The following is a 14,207-nucleotide window of genomic DNA, read 5'->3' as shown; positions in this document are numbered from 1 at the left end:
TTCCCCCCTTGATGATTCGACGCCGGACTCAGCAAGTTGATCCATAATGCCTAAGTCCGCAGGCGAATCGCCAGGTTGCGGTATTATGCCGGCCGCAGGCTCTGTGTTGAGCGGTTCCATTTCTTTCCCCCACGGTGATGCGATGCCGGACAAAACAGGTTGGTCGGTGATACCCAACTCCATCATCGCATCGCTAGGTTGTAGTATCGTGTCAACTGAAAGTGCCTCGGCGGGGCGCGCAAGTTCCGCATCGCCAACACCGCCAGGTTGTGGTATTTCTGTCAGGCTTGCATTCACCTCTTCATCTGCCACGGCAATATCGACCTGGCATACCGGATGAGTTCCGGGTGAGAATTTAGCAATGAAGTCGGTTAAAGTCTGGGCTTTTATGGCAGTGCGTGGCTGGAACTTGACGTCAAACTGTCCCAACTCAACCATCCACTTCAGAATTCGACCGGAGAAGTCTGCCCGCTCGAATAAAGCTTTGAGGGGGAACTCAATCAGAACGGTTATTATATGCGCATGGAAATAGTGCGCCAACTTCCTTGAGGCCATCATTAATGCCAACGCGAGTTTTTCCAACGGCAAGTATCTCGACTCTGCTGGTAACAAGGTTTTGCTGATGTAGAAGATAGGGAGGTGCTTGATTCCCTCCGACTGGACAAGCACTACATTGACCGCATGCTGTGAAACGGCCAGAAAAAGGTAAAGTTCTTCGCCGGGCTTCGATGGAGCAGACACACACAGTAGATATGACAATAATTCTAGAGGTCTACTCAGTCTAGATGGAAATGCACATGTCACAAAAGAGTGTGTGGATCCGGAGTCAATTAACACAAAAGCATCCTGATTACATATAGAAATAGTACCTGAGACAACTGCGTTGGCATTCCGTGTATCACTCGGAAAAAGCGCAAAAATTCTCCCTTGTCTCACGGTATCCCCGGTGATGGCAGGTCTCATAGTGTTTGTAACGCTCTCAAAATAATAACATTAAACCCATCAATATAGACATGCATTGATATTTAAAAGTTCCACATTCTTCTATTCATCAGAGTTTCATTACCAAAAAGTATTACATATTAACGACAAAAGCAAATGCCCTAAAGACTTATAGCTTTCCAAGTTAACACTTGGTTACAACAAAAGGGTGCTAACTCATTTACACATTAAGTCCTTGGCTTGAATATACATGTAATACATCAAAGAAACTAAACAACAAAAGTCTGCCCGCCTCTAGTCTCCCAAGCTACGTCCTTGGAGGTGGCATGCTACCTATACTTGAAAATGATATTCCCATATAGGGTGAGCCACAGCCCAATAGAAATACACTAAACCAAATATGAACAATGACTAAAAGATTAGCAGTTGATAGATGGCCAACACTGATACTTTCTCTTATCACACTTTACGGTTTCATGACATACAAGTCCATGTTACAATCCATTTTCCAATTCTTTTCAATTCTCAATCTATAACCATGGCTCAGAACCTAGCCAAACAACTTATATGAGACAGTAACTCATATTAAGCCCTTTCTCATTTCATAATAGATAAGCATACTAGCTATATCACACGCCAACAGATAAGCATACAAGCTATATCATCACTTCCATAGATATGCATAAGAGCACTATCACACTTCCAAAGACAAGCATATGAGCTATGTCAACACATTACTAGATAAGCATATGAGCTCTATTTATGGAGTCCATCCCCTATCTCCTCCCAACAACATCCGGTTTAGAGGTCCATCCCCTATCTTCCCCTAAACCATGGAGTACATCCCCTATCTCCTCCAACACGACACAATGCATATAAACAATAATTATACACATCATCACACAACACATAAATTTAATGTATTCTTTCAACCGTCATACTCAATAACACATTCCAGCGATTAGTTTCAGTTTGCCTAATCATCATGGATTGTCTACAACAATCAAGACTATCCTCCACCGATAGCCCAAAGCAGTTATTTCTATACAGAAAATAAATGCAACAATGGATATATAATCAACATTTCAACTAGGTGAGCGATAAATAATCCAACTACACCCTTTAATCCCATACCTTTCCAAATCAATTCCTCATTTCTCATAATTAATTATGCAAATTAATTAACCAATGTAATTAGGGCAGTTTCCATAATTAACATTACAACCCTTAGATTCCATTTTCATTAATGTTTTAACATTAATTTCACTTTTTCAAGTCAAACATGCATCTAGGTTTTATATAGCTAAAACCCCAACTTTTGTAAATTTACACAAAAGTCCCAAACTTTCACAAATTACCAAACCAACCCCAACATCTCAAAATACTAAAATTTAAAAACAAAGCCCATAGTGAGGAGTAGGTTATCCCTACCTCAAAGAATGACACTCAACCAAGAAGATGATGGAAACGAAAATGCTCCAAACCACGAACTTCTCGACTCAAAAGATAGCCCTCGACGATCAACAACCTTTTTGTAAAGGCCAAAGGTGAGAAAATCACTCCTACTAGATCAATACCTAGAGAGAAGTCAAGGTTTTAGAGAGAGGAGCTCTCAAAATGGGTTTTAGAAAAAGTAGGAGAGAAAAAGGAAAGTAAAAAGTGATTTAAAATCACCCAGCGGATAACTCATATACGCATGACCCGCTCGAGTGGAGAACACAATGCTCGAGCACCAAGAACAAAAATCTAGACACGCTCGAGCGCAATAAGGCACGCTCGAGCGCCAAGACACAAGAATAAAGCACTTCCACTCGAACGCGAAAACCAGTCCGCTCAAGCGTAGATTTCCCCCTCCCAGAACTTATACCCAGAAAGTACTACCCGCTCGAGCGCCACCAAACCCGCTCGAGCGCGCTACCGCTCGAGCGTAAACAAACCCGCTCGAGCGTAAAAATCACATCTGCAAAAGTTTTGCAGGAACACAAAATACTGAAGGTGTGCAATCCCCGCTCGAGCGCAAGAAGACCCGCTAGAGCGGATCGCCTAAAAACTGGACAAGGAGTTGAAACCAAGGCCTAACCAACCTGTAACAACCCTGCTCAAAACATCCTAAAACTCAATCAAGTGGAATTAAAGGACGGCAACAAGATGGATACCACTACCAACTTCACGGAACCGAGTCCGGAACACAACAGAACAGTAAAGGGACAACTGGGATCGCTATAGTATTTCCCGGCTTCGAGATTGATGCAGTTGAGCTAGCAGCTAGTTTTCCACCATTCTGATTACAATCTCGGGCCATATGCTCTTGTTTCCCACATTTGAAACAGGCTCCTGACACATGGTAACAAACTCCACGGTGCTTTCTGCTACAAATATTGCACATGGCAGTTGTGTATCGGGAAGAATTCAAAGTATTTGATGAGCCCGTGTTTTACTTTTTTGAAAATTTCTTCTTTGAGAAGAAGCCTTGCCTTTTATTGCCTTTCTAGTCAGTTGTAGACTTAGTCTGTGTAGCTATGTTAGCTTCTGATATAATAGCCCTGTCTAGCACCCCAATGTAGGTCTCCAACTTCAAGACATTCACTCTTTCTAAAATGTCACTTCGGAGTCCACCTTCAAAATGTCTCGCCTTCTTATAGTCAGTATCAATTACATGTGGTGCAAACCTGGCCAATTCAGTGAATTTGGCCTCATACTCAGCTATAATCATACTGTCTTGCCTAAGTTCCATGAACTCTGCTACTTTCCTATCCCGAACACATTATGGGAAGTATTTGTCATAGAAAATTTTCAAAAATTTCACCCAGTCAACATCCTTGTGATTTTCTCGCATTAACATCCACCATCTTCTTGCCTCGTCTTCTAGCATAAAAGTGGCTAAAAGCACTTTCTGTGTCTCCGAGCAGGGGAACACTTCAAATAATTTCTCAATGCCGAGAACCCATGCCTTAGCTTTCAACGGATCTAATCCACTATGGAACTGTAGTGGTTTCAACTTTTTGAATTCTTTAGTGAGAGCTATTATCCGATCATCATTCTAATTATCTGGCACGGGTGGTGCCGGAGGTAAGGGTGGAGGATGTGGTTGCTGCCACTATTATTGCCACTCCTGTTGCTGTCTCAAAGTTTCTATCATTTCCTGTATTAGTCTTTCCATTCTGTCTATTTTGCCAGTAGAGGATTCCTCTATTTCATCACCTCTTGTTCTCACTATCTGATTAGACTTACATTATACTTTATACAAAAGGTACACAAGTATGCATATACTAGGAAGCACACATTCAAACAATTGCAATGCAAGCAATTCACAAACTTATAGCACATAATTGTTCAAATCAAAACACTTAAGCATATTCTTGACGCTTTCAAATTCACACTTATCATATGAATGCATCCTAGATCTTTTCTAGACGCTTATTGCTCTTTCGGACAAGTGTGTGAGTTATTAACTCGTGCTCTGATACCACTCTATCATGACCCGAACCCGCCCCCGTGGGTTAAAGACATAACCGACCAGTAATCAAGAAATTACCTACGGCCTTGAACCAAACCAAACGTATTTTAACAAAGTTAATGGGGGCCAAACGAAAGCAATTTAAAACTTTGTCCATAGAGCTGCGCTTACATGGCACATCATAACAAACCGTACATATGCATATTAATAACTCACAACGAAATATGTGCGACATAAGGTTCTGTACATATAGGATCATATAAGTCTAAGTTAACTCATCACAACTATATACAACAGATGCAAAGTCTTCGCCAACATGACAAAATATAAATACATAACAAAAGGGCGAAGACAGGTCTCGTGCATGAGACACAAGGGCTAACTCTCCCAAAACCTTTGTTATTCCACATAGACTTCACTGGGGCTAGGTTTGGACTTCTCTTGGCTCACCTACAAACACATGAATGAGCATGAGCGAAAGCCCAGTGAATAATATCAATTAAAAAATCTATATAGACGATAAGTAGAACATGCTTCAAACGGCTTTAGACCCAATTCATATTTCTATTTAACATATATATACACAATTTAGGTCAAGTGACTGCGGTTCCAAACAAACTGACCCTTGGCCCATTCAAACTTTTATTTGCGTCAAAACGGCCTTTGGCCCATTCAGATGACAAAATGGCCTTTGACCCATTCATTCGTTCATGTCAAAAAGGCCTCTGGCCCATTCATTCATGTCAAAACAACCTCCGGTCCATTCATTCATGTCAAAACGGCCTCTGGCCCATCCATTCGTGTCAAAACGGCCTCTGGCCCATCCATTCATGCCAAACGGCCTCTAGCTCATTCATTCTATTATTCAGATCAGACTGGCCTCTGGCCCACTCATTTGGTATAGCAAACATTGTCCACCAATCGAATCAATGAACTTATAAAACTCACATAGAAGTAAGCAATTTGACAACAACATATTTCAGATATCTCTGTTAAGATATTGCTCACAGTGATCGGTTGGTTGGTTTTCCCTAGAGCTCGACCCTACACATTCCATGAACACAAAAGGGTCACAAACAATTCGATCCGTTCTAAATTCATATTTTCCTCTTTACGCTTCATTCTTATCTCTTTAACTCAATTACAATGCTCAATGCATGCCTAAGAGTACTTGGAAGTGAAAGAGAACAGAAAATGAAACACAGAATGTCTTTTCAAAATTTCAGAAAACAGGGTCCCCGCTCAAGCGTGGATTTCCCCACTCGAGCGGACTCTTGAGGCTTGCAAAAGTACTGGATATGTCAAATTTACACTCGATCGTGAACTCTGGCGCTCGAGCGGACGACCTCTCTACATGGCTCCCCGCTCAAGCGTTAACTTCCCCGCTCGAGCGAACACCATGTCTACAGAAAATACTGGGAATACGAATTTCACGCTCGACAAGAGGTTTCCCCGCTCGAGCGGACATCAAAATTCTAGAAAATCCAAAACATGTTTTTGAGCTTCAATTTGATGTTCAAAGGTTCCAAATGCAAGATTTTGGCTCAAGCTTCACATATACATATTCTAACATGGTATAAACACCAAATTACAACACAATGAAGCTCAATTTCACAATTTAATCCCATGCATGTCCCAATTTACCCCAAATTCATTACCAACATAATAATTTCATGCATTCAACACTTACACCCTTGTGAATTGTACATGCATGTGGCAAATTACTCTCATTCTCAACTTAGATGATGAAGAGAAGGTCAAAATAAGAGTTCTAATCAAAATCTCCCATGGATTATACATTTTGTGCTCAACATGCAATTTCAAAACAATTCTTCACATGCATGTGCATATAGACTACCAAATCAACAAAACCAACTCAAATCATGTTAACTCTTACTCTTGATCACCCAACTAGCTTGAATACACAAAATCAACTTATGAACCAAGGGGTGATTACTCACCTAGGAGCTTAATCCTTACAATTTATGGCAAATTCTTGAGTGTGCCTTCAAGATCACCAAGCTTTGGGGCCAAAACTCCAATTTCCTTCACCCTCTCTCTCTAGCCGACCCTCTCATTTTCCTTAGAGTTTATAATCAGCCAAGTCAAGCTAAATAAGAGAAATTGAGTGTGTAGTGCTCATATAAAAGCCCCTCTTGTTATATTATTTAATATATAATAATAGAGCACTAATTCACTAATTAAATCAATTTAATTTGATCCGAATCAATTTACAATTAAATTTCACCGTAGGCTCTAAAAATTATGCTAATCACAATGGCGTAATCGATTTTGGTTTCAGTGGCCGATAGGGCCTTCAATTTAATTCCCAAAGTAGATAATCAAACAGATATTCCTACGGTGAACAGATAGAAATTCAAAACCACATATTTTCACCTAATGGCACACAAAATCATGTTAAACACATAACCATACTTATATTAAGGACCAATTAACATATTGCGGAACAGGGATATCATAATTTTGCTTATGATGACCCCAAAATCCTGCATATGATAAACACAACTCTCCTTAGAATACCTTCACTAAACTACATTCTTCCGTTGCTAGACGGTTTGATTAATGGATGTGTGTGTGTGAGAGAGAGAAAGAGAGAGAGAGAGAGAGAGTTCTATAAATTTTGGAATGTGCATAAGGTGTTATGTTCCCCTTATCATTTTTGTAGAATTTTAAGGATCAATGGATTGCATGCCCAACCTTTGATTATCAAGTGATTTTTAACTAAAAGTAGACTACAATGAAGACCAAAACCAACAGTCAGAACTTTATAACATTTGATAATAATGACAAAGGAAAACGACTTATCATACCAATATCTAAGAAAGTGAAGCATCATCAAGTCAATTATGTTCTAAATGCCATGCCAACATCAAGCCAAAGTCTTCGATTTCATGGTTGATAATCCAACAGAGCCTAACTTCGAATGTCAAGTTCTGTCAATTCTTCCTCCCTTCGGACAAGATAATGTGGTATCCATACATGTGCCATCAATAGCATAACAGAGATAGCTGGTCTGAGCAACATGAACAGCATAAGATGAAGCTCAACATATGGTTAGCAGGTTTGCAGAGCAAAAATCAGGAATTAAAATAGCATACGTTGATTTAAATGGTGCACTGGTAGCTCCAACAGGTGTACTAAAGGCAACATCCTGAAATGGACCAGTCATCTTGCCACGTGGAAACCATCCCAAGTCTCCACCCTTCTTACCTAATGGACACTCTGAATATTCCGCTGCTAGCTGGAAGAAAAAGACAAAAAAGGAGCACAGAGATGTCAGTGTTATGACTCCTTTAAATGTTCCTGAAACAATATCTTGGCCAAAAACTCTCTTTAGAAGAATGTACAGAGAACACTCGAACCATTTTCTTATGCTCCATTTGTTTCAGCGGAAAATGTTTTCCAAAAAATGTTTTCCTATGTTTGGTAGCTTCCTTGAAACTAGTGTACTAAACGGTTGTACTAGTGATGGTGGGGTGGTGGTACCAGTGGTAGTGTGGTGGTGCTAGAGGTAGTGTGGCAGCATTGGTAACACTTCAATCTAGAAAACGTTTTGCACCTTTTAAAAGTGCTAACATTTTCGGCCCAATTAGATTTATTTTTACCACAGAACATTTTCTATTGATTTTCATTTTTGCATTGTAACAAACACCAAAAAATGAAGAAAACAATTTCCCACCCAAAAAAATGGACAATTAGTTAACTTATGAGCATATTGTGTTCACGCATATAATCAGGCACAATTTGTTTCCAATGACCAAGGTTTTGTAATGTAGTACTTCAAACACTGTTATAAAAATCATTAAGTTGAAGAGATCATGATTAATTAGCACATTTTAGAAAGCAAGTAGCTAAGTGAAAATGACGAACCCCTTGAATACCTAAATAAAAACCAAATAAATACAACTGAATCAGGTTCACCATCAAGATCATACATTATTCCAAAAATATGAAAGAGTAAACAATGATCCCCTCAAAGGTCAAAACCAGAAATTGCTACTGACACAACCTTGACCAACAAGTGTAAAAGTTATAAACTAAATGTGTTAAAAAAAAAGAAAATGGACAATGTAATAGGGAAATCACCTTTGTGAACTCAGCAGGTGGAACCTTATCTCCATTTCATTTCCAGCAATCTTGTAGCTTCTTGTATGCTTCATTAATCTTCCCCTGCTTCTCACATAAGATATGCCTTGCTAGAAACAAAATCCAAAACCCATAGTCAAATCAGGAGACTCAACAACATCCTAGATAAATTGCAGTTAAAATAACATAGAAACTCCTGAAAAACAGCATTAAGGGGAAGAAACAACCTTTGACATATGTGCAGGTGCCAAGCCCATATGTCTTTGCACCTTTTCCTTTACTTTTTGAAGAACTATCATCACTTCCTCACAATGCCTGTTTTCCCTTTCCCTTTCCTCCTGACTCATTTGCCTTTGAATCCTTACCCATGACTATTTAACCTTCTACATAAAACCAAAATATGAAGACCTTAATGAACAGGGAATGAGTACTAGAAGAGCATAACATCAAACACCACAAAGCAACAATTGCTTAAAGAGGACCATTATCACATACAAAATAGATATGTTTAAAATAAAGTAAGATTTGCTTGAGCTCAATCCTAAGAAATATATTACCTTTGGGCTATGTTCGGATTTTATATTCCAGTTATGTGGATTTATAATTCTGGGTCAAAACCTTGCATGCTGTTTGGATTGCTGAAAGCCACATGGATTGGAAATTCAAACAAATCTCTCTCTCCCTCCCTCCCTCTCTCTCTATATATATGATTTTCTACAAATCCACAACCCTAGCTCAAACATTATATACCTATATGTATGTACATATTGTGTGTGTATGTTCCCAAATTCATCTACTAATTCTTAGCATTGAAAGAAGGAATTTGAAATCTAAGAATTTTCACTCTTTGGAAGATATCCAGCCATCAAAACATAAAGGATAACACCTACTAAATTATGAGGCGTATTAGCCAAGAATGTTAACACTACTTTGGGATTTCTGAAAGGATCAAAGCACTTGTTGACGATCTGACGCAAGATTAGAACCGCATCTGAAAGAGACACTATTTTTGGATCACCCTCACATTGTTTTTAATTAAATCGTCAATGTTGTTTAATGTGACAAAGTATTGTGCATATTTTAATGAATACCCCCAACTTCAAAATATATTAGCCATTGTTCTTAAACAGTCCAGTCAAATATCTTAATCGCAACATGACCAAGCAATCTCCAAACACCAGTGTTATAGTCTTTTCCACATTCACAAACAATTGATGCTATCTCATCTCAAGTCTAAATGGCCCTTTGTGTTCATGGACATTTTGGAGACATTGTGTTAATTATTATATTTTGTTTTAGGGTACAAGAGGGAAAAACTAGTAAAATTAATAATACACCCACATATACATCAATGTCTCTCATATCAATGTATTATAATTTTATATTCATATACATAATAAATAAATATATATATGTATATATTTTTTTTTTGTTGTATCTCTACTGGATCCATATCCTAATTTTCTGTAAGAGGTAGATAAAAGAAAACTTTCAAATGCACAGCGCACATGGCAGCATGGATTTCGAAATTGATTTCTTGTCAAATGACTACATTTGTGGAATCCACGAGGATTATGGATAACAAATGATATTATTATTCAAATTCATCATTAAATATTAGCCAGGTAATTTCGAACTTGAAACCCTTCAGATACAGAGAAGCCATTGCATTTTTTAATGGTAAATTAAAGAAAGGAAATAGATGATATACACACATATATGTATATATATATATATATAGAGAGAGAGAGAGAGAATAAAGAAGTTAAACAAGTTGTGGTAGCACAGACAAAAATAAATGTACAAAAAGGTGAAGGGGAAGCATAACTAGGACACAAGGAAAAAAATGAAAGAAAGAAAACACCCTTTCAGCCAATCCAATTAACAAACACTGCAAACCAGCATCTTAAGAATTAACAAACTTTCATCCCAAGAGTTAGCAGAGACAAAGTTGGGGGTGTCCATGGTCTCAAAAATCAAGAGATGAAATTAAGTAAAGAACATAGAAGAAAATTAAATTTACATACTAGTGGAAGTAGAGTTAGAGTTCCCATTGAAAATGGTTATGGGACGGGTTACTGTTAACTCCCTGATCTCTTGTGCCAATTGTCAAATCTGAAGGCAAAAGAAAAATAAAACTACATAATTAAATAAATTTGACACTCAATAACTTGATAATAAAGTAACCTAAATATCTAGAGTAATGTTTCAGCAACCAAACAGTGTATTCCCCCAATTCCTTATGTAATGTGTTTTCAGTTTAGGATCAGATTTTACATATTGGACAACTAGTATTATTCAGCTAAAACATAAATTTCTAAAAGCTGATAACATATGTGTTATCTAAGGAATCATTAAATATTTTTACTCTTTTCTAATACAAACAGTGCATTTACAGGGAACACACTATACTATCAATAACAGCTGATTAAAACATTTTTTGAATGTAATATCCTGGTTTGGGATAAAGACAAGAACATTGTCTTTTCCTTCTTTCTTCAAGAAAATCAACCTTATCATCGATGACTAAGGGGAATTACAACTAGACAATAGTAATATCTGAGCTGCAAGAAATGTCTCCAAAATGACCATGAACACAAAGGGCCGAGATAAATTTATTTATCAACAATAAAAATTGGTCCAAAACTATGAGACCTTAAAATGATTCAATTGTGTTGTAACTGTTAACCATTAATCTCTATTTCCACAAGATCAGAACAGAACCTAATTCTAACTTTAATTTTTTTTTCTTTTCTAAATTAATGATTGGAAACTCAAAACCAATTGGAAAGTGAGTGAATTTGGTGATACCCAGAAAAAGAAATTATAGAAAAGAGCTAAATAAAGAATACCCAGGTGAAGATTTCAAGTTTCGAACAGATCCAAAACTGTGAAATCCCTAGAATGTATAACTCAGAACAAAAGGATAGATATAACGAAACAAAACTTTGAGAAAGGCAAAAAAAAAAGTAAAAACCCATATGAGGAAATGGGTTCAGAACAGAAGAGGAAATGGGAGAAAGAAATTAATAGGGGGGGGGGGGGGGGGGGGGGGGGAAGGAGATGAGAGATTATGATTGGATGACGGGCTATGCGGTGATTGAGGCTGGAGAATCAGTGATCTGTCAGAAATTTCACAAACTAACTCATACAAAACAAGGAGGGATCACAAAATCAATCAATTATATTAGGGGAAAACTATGGCATAAAGAAGAATGCTAACCCAACATAGCAAAAATGCTAACCCAACACAGCAAAAATGCTAACCCAACACAGCCAAAAACAAAAAATAAGTATAGTTGATATAGGTTGTCTTTTTCAATACAAGTTGTGCAACCCCTTATTCCTCTTTCTTAATAAATCATACTAATCAACCAAAAAGTACTGCCTTCCCATAAAATGCAAGACTATAAGAACAGTTTCTCATGCTTTCCCCTAATATTTCCTTAAACAAGTAAAATTATTAAAATATGCATTCCAGGTAAACACGGTTGAATCTATCTTATCTCAACTCAAGTTCAGTTCACATGGGTCTTGTTTGGAGATGAGAGATTATGATTGGATGACGGGCTATGCGGTGATTGAGGCTGGAGAATCAGTGATCTGTCAGAAATTTCACAAACTAACTCATACAAAACAAGGAGGGATCACAAAATCAATCAATTATATTAGGGGAAAACTATGGCATAAAGAAGAATGCTAACCCAACATAGCAAAAATGCTAACCCAACACAGCAAAAATGCTAACCCAACACAGCCAAAAACAAAAAATAAGTATAGTTGATATAGGTTGTCTTTTTCAATACAAGTTGTGCAACCCCTTATTCCTCTTTCTTAATAAATCATACTAATCAACCAAAAAGTACTGCCTTCCCATAAAATGCAAGACTATAAGAACAGTTTCTCATGCTTTCCCCTAATATTTCCTTAAACAAGTAAAATTATTAAAATATGCATTCCAGGTAAACACGGTTGAATCTATCTTATCTCAACTCAAGTTCAGTTCACATGGGTCTTGTTTGGTTGAATTTATCCGTATCATATGATTCAATTAGTTGGGTTCAGTCCAACATTCAAGTCCAGCTCTGCCCAAACCAATCACAAAGTTATGCCAAGTAACAATCACAATATCTTACAACAACAGGCTCGCATTATCTGCGTACACCTCTGATAATTAGTATCAGTCTCGGTATAACATGTGAGACAATATAGACGCTAGACATAACCATAAGCAAAAAACAAAAACAGCCATCCCCGAGTTCGAAGGAGGAGAGAGAAACAACATAATTAACGACAGCGACTCGAAATTACCTTGCAAGTTCGAAGGAAACAGCGTTGGTACAACAGCAACCAAATACAAATCTTACCCCTTGCGAGTTGTAAATTGAAATCCGAAGGGTTGTAAGGGATGTAAGGGAAGGAGGAGGAGCGTGGGTGAGAAGAACAGAGAGTGGGTTTTTCTGGGTAGCGTTTTTTGGTTCTGCTCAAGAAGAACAGAGAGTGAGAGAGAGATAAGGATTTTTTGGTTCTGTTCAAGATGAAGATGAAGATGAAGACCAAGACGAAGAAGGGGTGTCCAGAGAGAGATTGAAACCTTCCTTTGATTTCAGATTCACAGCCGAAGAGGAGATGAGTTGAGCCTAGTAACCCTCAGCAATTCATTCGGCCTTCATCATGAGAGAGAGAGAGAGAGAGAGATTGAAACCCTATGTACCCTTTCTGATTAGACGAATTAGAAGGCAAAAGAATTATTTTTGTAAAACCTCAAAATTTTGTTTTATTTTATTTTATTTTATTTCATTTTTTGTGATTGCCGCTCAAATTTTTTTTTTGGTTCCTATTTTTATTTTGGTCATACTATTCACGACAAAAATTATGTGTCGTGAAAATAAAATGTTTTTAACGGCTAGCATATATGCGTCATGAAAAATGTACTTTTTAACGGCTGACCTTTTGTGCGTCGTAAAAAGTGTAATATTTTTAACGGTTGGCTTTTTGTGCACCATGAAATGTTCAATATTTTTAACGACTGGTATACGCATGTCGTATATATTTGATATATTAACGGCATACCATATGCGCGTCGTAGAAAGTTTTATTATTTACGGCTAATCTTGCAAGCCGTAAAAAAATCATCATTATTAACATTCACGGCCTACGCAATAGACACGTCGTGGCTGGGAAATTATTTATGGCATACAAAAAAAGTAAGCCGTAAAAGTGAGAATCCGCAGCTTACATTTACTGTATGTCATTAATGTGGAGCTGTAAAAACTCAGTTTTGTTGTAGTAAGATATATCATTTAAGCAATTTGCCTCATGGAAATATGTTTGGCATGGCAACACAAACATTCGATGCAAGATGCTAAAACTCAAAATTGCTCACCTAGTACTTCGAGCCAAAACAAAGCAAAATAATTAGAAAATATGCATGCTCCTAACTAATGCAATATGACTAATGCGACACATACATGTATGCAATTAATAGGTTTGGCTATGAACATGGCATATGTAGACACCCAATTTTTGACCGCCCTTATGACTTGGACGTCACCACTTGCACACCTAATGATGAGTGTATATGCTTGTCAAATGCTCGAAGTCCTCGACGGAATGCCACAGCTTTGAGCCTTCAAACCCTACACACCTATTGCCTTATTTTTGGACCAAAACCAGAGTTTTTCAAGCCTACAACCTCTTG

At 37.7% G+C, this 14,207-nt stretch overlaps 1 long non-coding RNA gene across 4 annotated transcripts; it reads right to left on the bottom strand.

The window, feature by feature from the left end:
• Positions 1-4,581: 4,581 nt before the first annotated feature.
• LOC114320814 (uncharacterized) lies at positions 4,582-13,295 on the bottom strand. 4 transcript variants are annotated; one of them, XR_014344985.1, is made up of 7 exons: positions 12,818-13,231; positions 10,534-10,621; positions 8,734-8,889; positions 8,507-8,616; positions 7,519-7,661; positions 7,231-7,433; positions 4,582-4,849 (listed from the first exon to the last, which is right to left on the bottom strand). It is a non-coding gene; the product is annotated as an uncharacterized LOC114320814 (long non-coding RNA). The 4 variants fall into 4 exon arrangements; XR_014344986.1 differs by lacking the exon at positions 10,534-10,621 and having other exon boundaries at positions 7,231-7,428; positions 12,818-13,295; XR_014344984.1 differs by lacking the exon at positions 10,534-10,621 and having other exon boundaries at positions 12,818-13,253.
• Between the last annotated feature and the right edge of the window lie 912 nt (positions 13,296-14,207).

This window comes from Camellia sinensis, chromosome 11 (genome assembly GCF_055761805.1).
Source record: "Camellia sinensis isolate YWXY chromosome 11, ASM5576180v1, whole genome shotgun sequence".
Taxonomy (NCBI): domain Eukaryota; kingdom Viridiplantae; phylum Streptophyta; class Magnoliopsida; order Ericales; family Theaceae; genus Camellia; species Camellia sinensis.
This window is presented reverse-complemented; position numbering and strand designations above follow the sequence as displayed.